Genomic DNA, 8,179 nt, shown 5'->3' with positions numbered 1-8,179 from the left:
TTTATCTGGTGTTAGCTACAGCCTTGGCGCCTGTAAGGAAGAAGGAGGAAAATCCCATCTGCTGCTTCCTCCAGGAAGAGGAGGAGGCTCAGGAGAGACACAAGGATGACATTTGTCTCTTTGTCCCTAGAAGCTCGGTTAGTCCCATTTACCTTTTACTTACCCAAGGGAGGAAGGTGGGAATTACCCCAAGGTAGAGTTATTGAAGGAGAGCATCTAAGGAGGCCTGTGGAGAAATTTCGGGTGCCGTTAACCTGAGAAGGAAGGTCTTGGGGAGAAACTACGTTGGTTCTTGATGAGGATGGAGTGGGAGCACATGGGTAAAGGTAGTCCCCACTTTGACTACATTTAGAAAAATCCCCAAAGGTCAGGAGATTAATTTTCCTTTCCAAATGCCATTACATCTTTGAAGGAATAAGAAGAGTTTCCTAGACAAAAATGCAGGAGAACGACCCTCCTCCGGGCCTGCTGCCTTTGATGTGGCCAGACTCAGTTACCCAAAGGAAAAAAATAATTTTCAGTGCTGGAAAGGGAACTGGGGATCCCACATAAGATAGGATCCTGTTCCACTCTGTCAAAGAGCAGCGCTCCTTAAGGAGAGAAATCTTAAGGCTTTGATGGCAAGTCTTAGCAAACTTGCCCTTCACCATATGATGGAGACTGATGAGATGTCAGGACCCCCGTTCCTGAGTGGTGACTTGATGATAACTTATCCTCTGCAGGTGGAAGGAGAGATTCTAAAACAGAACAAAGCAAAACAAAACCAAAACAACAAACAAACAAAAAAACCAAAACAAACACAAAAACAGAAAGCAAACCCTATTGAGCAATACTGTCTAAAATACCTAATCAGAGTCCCTCAGACTGTCCAGGCCACAGAAGGCAAAGGAGAGAGAGAAATGGGAGAAATGGGCACACACTGCAGTCTAGAAGCTGTGATGATTCATGCCGTGGAGCATCCGGAATGACAGATCAACAGAGAAACACCAACTAGGAAAACCTGAGTGGCTCTGTCCCTGGTACAGCCAGAAACTCACCAAAGCTTTGTCCTGGACCACAGGCCTGTCTATCAGACTTGTCCCTAGCTTGGTGCTGTTGTGAGTGGTGGAAACCTCTGGGAGTAAGACAGGTCATTTAGGTTATACCCATAAAGATGTTGGGGCCCTGACCCCTTCCTCTCTCATCCACCCAGTCACAGGTAAACAGCTTATTCCCCTAGTCCTCTCTCCATGGTATGCTACCTACCCATAGCTCAGAGTAATAGGGACCAACCCACTATGGACCAAAGGTGAAAGCCAGAACAAACCTTTTCTCTTTACATGTTAATCACCTCAGTTATTCTGTTGTATTAATAGAATGAGAACCCACACAATGTACTACACAAGGTGTACAATGTGAGACATCTCCAAAAGCAGATGGTGGGTGAGGGGTTTATAGGAACTCTCAGTTCCTTTGTCTGACTTTTCTAGAAATCTAAAGTTATTCCACAATAACAGTATTGGAACGGTGTGGCTTCTAAGCTATTCACCAAGGCATCATGACACAAGCTCTGCTCGTATGAAGATGGGAATAGAAGGACACTCCCAGGAGCAACAAAGGCAGAAGACAAAGTCAGTGACTCTCAGAGCATCTTTTAATATTCTTTTGAACTTTCATTGCAGCCAAATTGTTTCTTACAGATGATTCCAATGTTCTCCTTCACAAGAAAAAAAAAGCAGTATTGTATGATAAATCTGAAAGAAAATGAGAAATAAAATTTGTAGCCATGGGCTCCCCACCATAGTTCACATGATCATATGAAGATGGTGCTACTGCAGGCCCCACCCAGTGACAACTTCCTTGCATCCTGATGGACTCTTCAGGCAATCGTATCTGGCTTGGACCAGTAGGATGACTTCATGGTGTGCTCCTGTTTCTTACCCAACAAACGCCATTGGGCTAAAGTCAAAGTGCACCTGTCTCCTTAAGCACTGCCCATCTCTAGATTCAGAGACCAGGAGAGCACTCATCCATAGAGAGGATGCCCTTTGCCTTTGGCCTATGAGTACTGGCCCTAAGAAGATACCATGCAAGCTCTCTGCTCTTGTCCGCAGTGGGGTACCAGTAGAGCAGAGGAGTGGTGGGCACAAGGACCTTATCCACCGGATACCCAGTGTGATTAAAGAAGCTCTTGGCTCTTCAAAACTGTCCAGACTGCAGGCCATCCCCACCACCTTTTCTAAATACCATTTTAAAATGGAATCATGTGTCAACCTTCAAATGTCTCTGGTTTTGTGTGTGTTCTTCCAAAAGTCCATTTTTAGCTTGAGTAATTATACTGAATCTGTTAAAAGATAGTCACAAGGTTCATCCTTTGTTATAATGTCTCTCTGCTTTACATAGGCCACAGGGCATACCCCTCACAATGGCTTTAAAACCCTGCACAAGTGACTACTTACTGTGTTTCTGACCACACCCTTTGCCCTTTCTTTCTGACTCACTTTTGTCTGGTACATCGACCTGCTTGCTAGACTCCAAACATACCAGGAGTTCTACCAGCCCAGGGGCTTTGCATCTGCCATTTCTCTTTCTCAAACACCCCTATTTCAGATAATTGTGTCTCTGTCACTCCTGTGTCCTTCAGGGATCTTTGGTATTAAAGTATTTAAATTTATTAATATCTCACCTCGGACTACATACCTCTATTCTCTTGCTCCTTCTACTTTAACATTTTGTAACATTCTATGAAATTTTGTTACATTTGTTATTTGTCACTAATAATAATAATAATAATAATAATAATAATAAATCAAGCAGATGAAATTTCACAGAGCAGAGGCTCCCTGTGCTTAGCCTGTTGGAATAGCCTCATTCACCGTAGGAACTGAAAAGTACTTTTGATGAACAGGTGGATGATGCTTCAAAAAGGAGACGTTTAAAAAGACAAAGAGAAGAGGAGCCTTGCACTGCTTAATGAAATGCATTGCACACACGGGCTTGACTACTAGTGAATGGAGAGACAGCGTGGGACACAACACCTCTTCCTTAACATGGAACTATCCTAGCTACACAGCTGCACATGGTGACATAGTCTCCTGTGCGATGGAATCAAGGCCAACGTAAATCTCCTGCTCAGTGATTGACCCTATGTAAGTCTTACTTTAGCCAATACTAAGATTATACATATATGGGGTGTGTGTGTGTGTGTGTGTAGCTATTAAAACAATTAAATGCTACAAGCTGACAGAGGTACACCTGCAATGACAGTTATTTCAGGCAAAAGAGAAGTAGCCTTAAATTGTAGAGTTTCAGATCAATGAGCAAAACATAACTAAACTTATCTAGTATTCAAGGAAATAAAAGCTAGACTGTTATTCTGTGTTCTATTGTTACCTTTAACATGATTAAAGTGTATATACTACAAAATTCCTTAGTAAGGTAGGTGCACCAATATTTAATACCTTCAGATTAGAGAACCCCATTATACAGACATTTATTCCAAGGACACAGTTGTAGTGACCTTAAATAACTGAGAAACCTCCGATATTCATAAATGCTATACTCACAGTCTCCAAACTGGAAAATGATCTGTGCACACACATCCATCTTAGTTTATCACCGCTTACCAAGAGGTCAGACAGGTAATCTATAGGCACTTATGATTCGACCCTACCCTTACTCCTTCACAGCAACATCATTTGTACACAACAATTAATTGTGCTAAGTGTTTTACACAAAGGGGCCATAGAAACACATTCAAAATTTCAGGAGAGGCCAGAAGCTCCATGTAACTGAATGGTAAGTTTCCTTGGTAGGGCATGGTGTGGGTGTGTCTGGGGTTTAATAAAAAGGTATGGTGCCTGTCTATTTGGGGAGCATTGGAAAGATTCTGGGTACAGAAATGGTTGCAAATATGATTTAAATTTTTTTCTAGGGCTGGTGAGTTGGCTGGCAAGATGAGTTTGCTATCAAACCCAATGGCCTGTGTTTGATCCCTGGGATACACATGATGGTGAGACCCTACTCATGCAGGTGGTCCTCTGACCTTAACATGCAAACATGCCATGTCATGTACATGTACCCACCTCCCACACTCTATAAATGGATTTCATTGTTGAAATAGTTGAGTCTGATCTTCCCGTCTTTCCCCATTATAGGCAAAGGCAACAACTGACCTGGTTAGAAAAGGGGCTGGCTGTTTGAGAGAAGATGAGAACATCCAGGGAATTTTTTGAAGTGGTCTGATAATGGCAGTACAAATGTCATCTTCCCCCCCACCCCCAGGTCTCTTCTAAAACCATTAAGAGATCTGAGATTCACTTTCATATTAAATTGGATGACAACCTAGATAATTCAGGCACCTGTCTTAGGCAAATGCCCTTTTGCAGTTTGCAGGTCTTTGTTTATTCTTCTTAAATATTTAGCAAGATAGCATGCATTTTTAATAATTCCCACCACTTCTCATGATAAGCTTCCAGGATTGCAGGGTGTGTGTGTGTGTGTGTGTGTGTGTGTGTGTGTGTGTGTCTGTGTCTGTGTGTCTGTGTGTCTGTGTGTGTGTGCAAGTACTCTTGACTTCAGAAGTCAGCCGTGCCACCTCCATTGTAGCTCCATATCCCAATTGTTATCACACACAGAGAACAATATCCAATAGTCTTTTTGATCATTTGCCCAGGCTTCAAAATGTGCCTTTGAAACAGAAGGAACATCTGGAAAAAAAAATGACTTCCAGGCCACACCAGGCCCCACAGGATGATGGGACCCTCTGCAGCCCACAGCTGCCTGAGCTCACCAAGGCGGGGACACTGCCCACATCTTCAGGATGAGTCTCCATTCAACAACTGTGCAAGGGTGCCCCACAGCACTGAGCCCATGGTAGCAGACACTGTTGCTTAAAAGACAATATTTTGTATGTTTCTGCTTTGGGGTTTGAGGATTTAATTCCTTAAATATGAGGAGTTAGGTGCAAAGTAAGTGACTCTAACACCCCTCCTCTCTCTCCACCGTTCATCTGGCTAATGTCCCTGAGAAGTGTAGGTTACTAGGAGGAGGTTGGATGCAAGGCAAAAAGCTCACGAGCCTGGTGATAGTCCAAGCAACTTCGCCTTTATGCAAATGAGGTGAGCAGCCCCTGCAGCAGACTTCCACAGAGGCTGTAGGAAAAGGAACTTGGCTAATTCTTTTCATCATTAGCTTTTATTTCATATGTATGAGGGTTTTGCCTTCAAGTGTGTCTATGCACCACTGTCAGCCTGGTGCCCATGGAAGCCAATGAGGGTGTCCGATTCCCTGAAACAGGAGTTATGAATTAGTGTGAGCTGCCATGTGGGTGTGAGGAACTGAGCCCTGGTTGTCTAGAAAAGTGGCTCTTAACCACTGAGCCAACTCTGTGATGTTTACTATTCATTGTCACCTCGATGGGTACTGTTCCTCAGACATCCCTACCTTGTTTTGTGAGACAGAGTCTCCCACTGGCCTGGAACTCTCTAAAAAGGTCTGGTTGGCTTGCCAGAAAGTCAAAGTTACCCACCTGTCTCTACCTCCACAGCACTGAGGGTCTAAGGGCATGCTTCTTTACGTGGATGGATCAAGCTCAGGTTCTCAGGCCTGAGTGACAAGGACTTTATCCATTGAGCCATCTCCCTAAGCCATCAGCCAATTGTCTTTGAAGAAAAAAGCTATCAGGCTGCAAGAAGCATCCAAAGGCATGATGGTATGGTCTTGTTAGAGGAACTGTGACACTGTGGGAATGGGCAATGAGACCCTCCTCCTAACCACATGGGAGTCAGTATTCTGCTAGCAGCTTTCAGATGAAGATGTAGAACTCTGAGCTCCTCTTGCACCGTGCCTGCCTGGATGCTGCCATGTTCCCACCTTGATGATAATGGACTGAACCTCTAAACCTGTAAGCCAGCCCTAAATCAATGTTGTCCTTATAAGAGTTGCCTTGGCCATACTTACCTGTACAACCACTCTGGAAATCAGTCTGGCGGTTCTTCAGAAAATTGGACATAGTACTACCGGAGGATCCAGCAATACCTCTCCTGGGCATATATCCAGAAGATGACCCAACTGGTAAGAAGGACACATGCTCCACTATCTTCATAGCAGCCTTATTTATAATAGCCAGAAGCTGGAAAGAACCCAGATGCCCCTCAACAGAGGAATGGATACAGAAAATGTGGTACATCTACACAATGGAGTACTACTCAGCTATTAAAAAGAATGAATTTATGAAATTCCTAGCCAAATGGATGGACCTGGAGGGCATCATCCTGAGTGAGGTAACACATTCACAAAGGAACTCACACAATATGTACTCACTGATAAGTGGATATTAGCCCAAAACCTAGGATACCCAAGATATAAGATACAATTTGCTAAACACATGAAACTCAAGAAGAATGAAGACTGAAGTGTGGACACTATGCCCCTCCTTAGAATTGGGAACAAAACACCCATGGAAGGAGTTACAGAGACAAAGTTTGGAGCTGAGATGAAAGGATGGACCATGTAGAGACTGCCATATCCAGGGATCCACCCCATAATCAGCATCCAAACGCTGACACCATTGCATACACTAGCAAGATTTTATCGAAAGGACCCAGATGTAGCTGTCTCTTGTGAGACTATGCCGGGGCCTAGCAAACACAGAAGTGGATGCTCACAGTCAGCTAATGGATGGATCACAGGGCTCCCAATGGAGGAGCTAGAGAAAGTAGCCAAGGAGCTAAAGGGATCTGCAACCCTATAGGTGGAACAACATTATGAACTAACCAGTACCCCGGAGCTCTTGACTCTAGCTGCATATGTATCAAAAGATGGCCTAGTGGGCCATCACTGGAAAGAGAGGCCCATTGGACTTGCAAACTTTATATGCCCCAGTACAGGGGAACGCCAGGGCCAAAAAGGGGGAGTGGGTGGGTAGGGGATTGGGGGTGGGTGGGTATGGGGGACTTTTGGTATAGCATTGGAAATGTAAATGAGCTAAATACCTAATAAAAAATGGAAATAATAAAAAAAAAAGAGTTGCCTTGGTCATGGTGTCTGCTCACAGCAGTGAAACCCTAACTAAGACATCTTCTTTGAGGACTTCTATCATACATACACTGCTCAGCTAGACTGTCTTCCACACTTCTCTTACAGTTACTTTGTTTTTGTTTGTTTTTTTTTACCCCTCTGACTCACTTCATTCCATTGCCTGTCTTTGAATTTGCTTACCATTCCTTCTGCTCCATCTAGACTACTTGAGCCCCTCCAGTAAATTTTCTCTTGGTTATTGGGTTCTTGGCTTCCTGATTACTTGTATTTTATACAGCGATCTTTCTTATGTATCTTTGTTAAAATGAGCACCTGGCTTATTCATCAATCTCCTTGTGAGAATTAATTTAATTATGCCAGGTACATCATATAACTTGTTCTTGTCTATGCATTAGGAAAACAACACAAATCCTTCAGTCTTTATAGATTGACTTTTATCAGCTAATCAATAGGGGATCATCTATATTGAGACAGGAGAAAGGAGTGAGATGAATGGTATGTACCAGCTATGGCGACTACTCCTGTTGTCAGATGCCAGACTGTGTTGGACTCATGTGAGCTATAGGGATGGAAAGGGATAGTAGTTCTTTGGTTGGTCCTGAGGAATCTGGTTACAAGCTGTATGATCAACTGTTCTCTTTCCTTGAGGAAAGAGGAGAACAGAGGTCCTTTTCATCTAGTGTCTCTGTGCTAAGAAGAAGGTTGATGTCAACCATCCCATGCTTCTGTTCTTTCCTGTGTGTCTGGATTTCTCAGTTTGCTGAGATCTGTAACACTGACAAGACAATGCCTAGTCCTCTGTGGAGGACCTGCTGCCTTGCCCTCCTGCCCTGAGGGGCTTGGAAGGCAGGTTTGTTTGTTTGTTTGTTTGTTTGTTTAGTCTGTTGTCTGGCATGATCTCTGGGAAGAGTATCGACTCCATCTCTGGGCCAGCTTCCGTGAGTCAGCTTCCATGTTCCCCTGGAAAGTTCAGCTATTTTTCTGTTCTTATAAAGGCAATTTGGCCAGTCCTTGAAGGTGAAATACTAAGTTTTGGGGGTGAAGAGGGTCTGAGACACCATTTTGGTGAAGCCCTGCAACTGTCTGTCCAGCACTCCTGAGTTCTTTGATCCAGTCTTGCTTTCAGGAGCTGTGTGGTATTCTTAGAGGACAGTGTTGT

General features: G+C 43.7%; 1 long non-coding RNA gene across 1 annotated transcript; it reads left to right on the top strand.

The window, feature by feature from the left end:
• Window positions 1-2,802: 2,802 nt before the first annotated feature.
• Window positions 2,803-5,766, top strand: Gm40019. The gene is made up of 3 exons (XR_879924.1): window positions 2,803-3,128; window positions 3,914-3,991; window positions 4,655-5,766. It is a non-coding gene; the product is annotated as a predicted gene, 40019 (long non-coding RNA).
• The last annotated feature ends 2,413 nt before the right edge of the window (window positions 5,767-8,179 follow it).

Source organism: Mus musculus, chromosome 11, assembly GCF_000001635.26.
Source record: "Mus musculus strain C57BL/6J chromosome 11, GRCm38.p6 C57BL/6J".
Lineage (NCBI taxonomy): Eukaryota > Metazoa > Chordata > Mammalia > Rodentia > Muridae > Mus > Mus musculus.
Note: the sequence above shows the minus strand (reverse complement) of the source record. Positions and strands in the feature narration are given on the sequence as shown.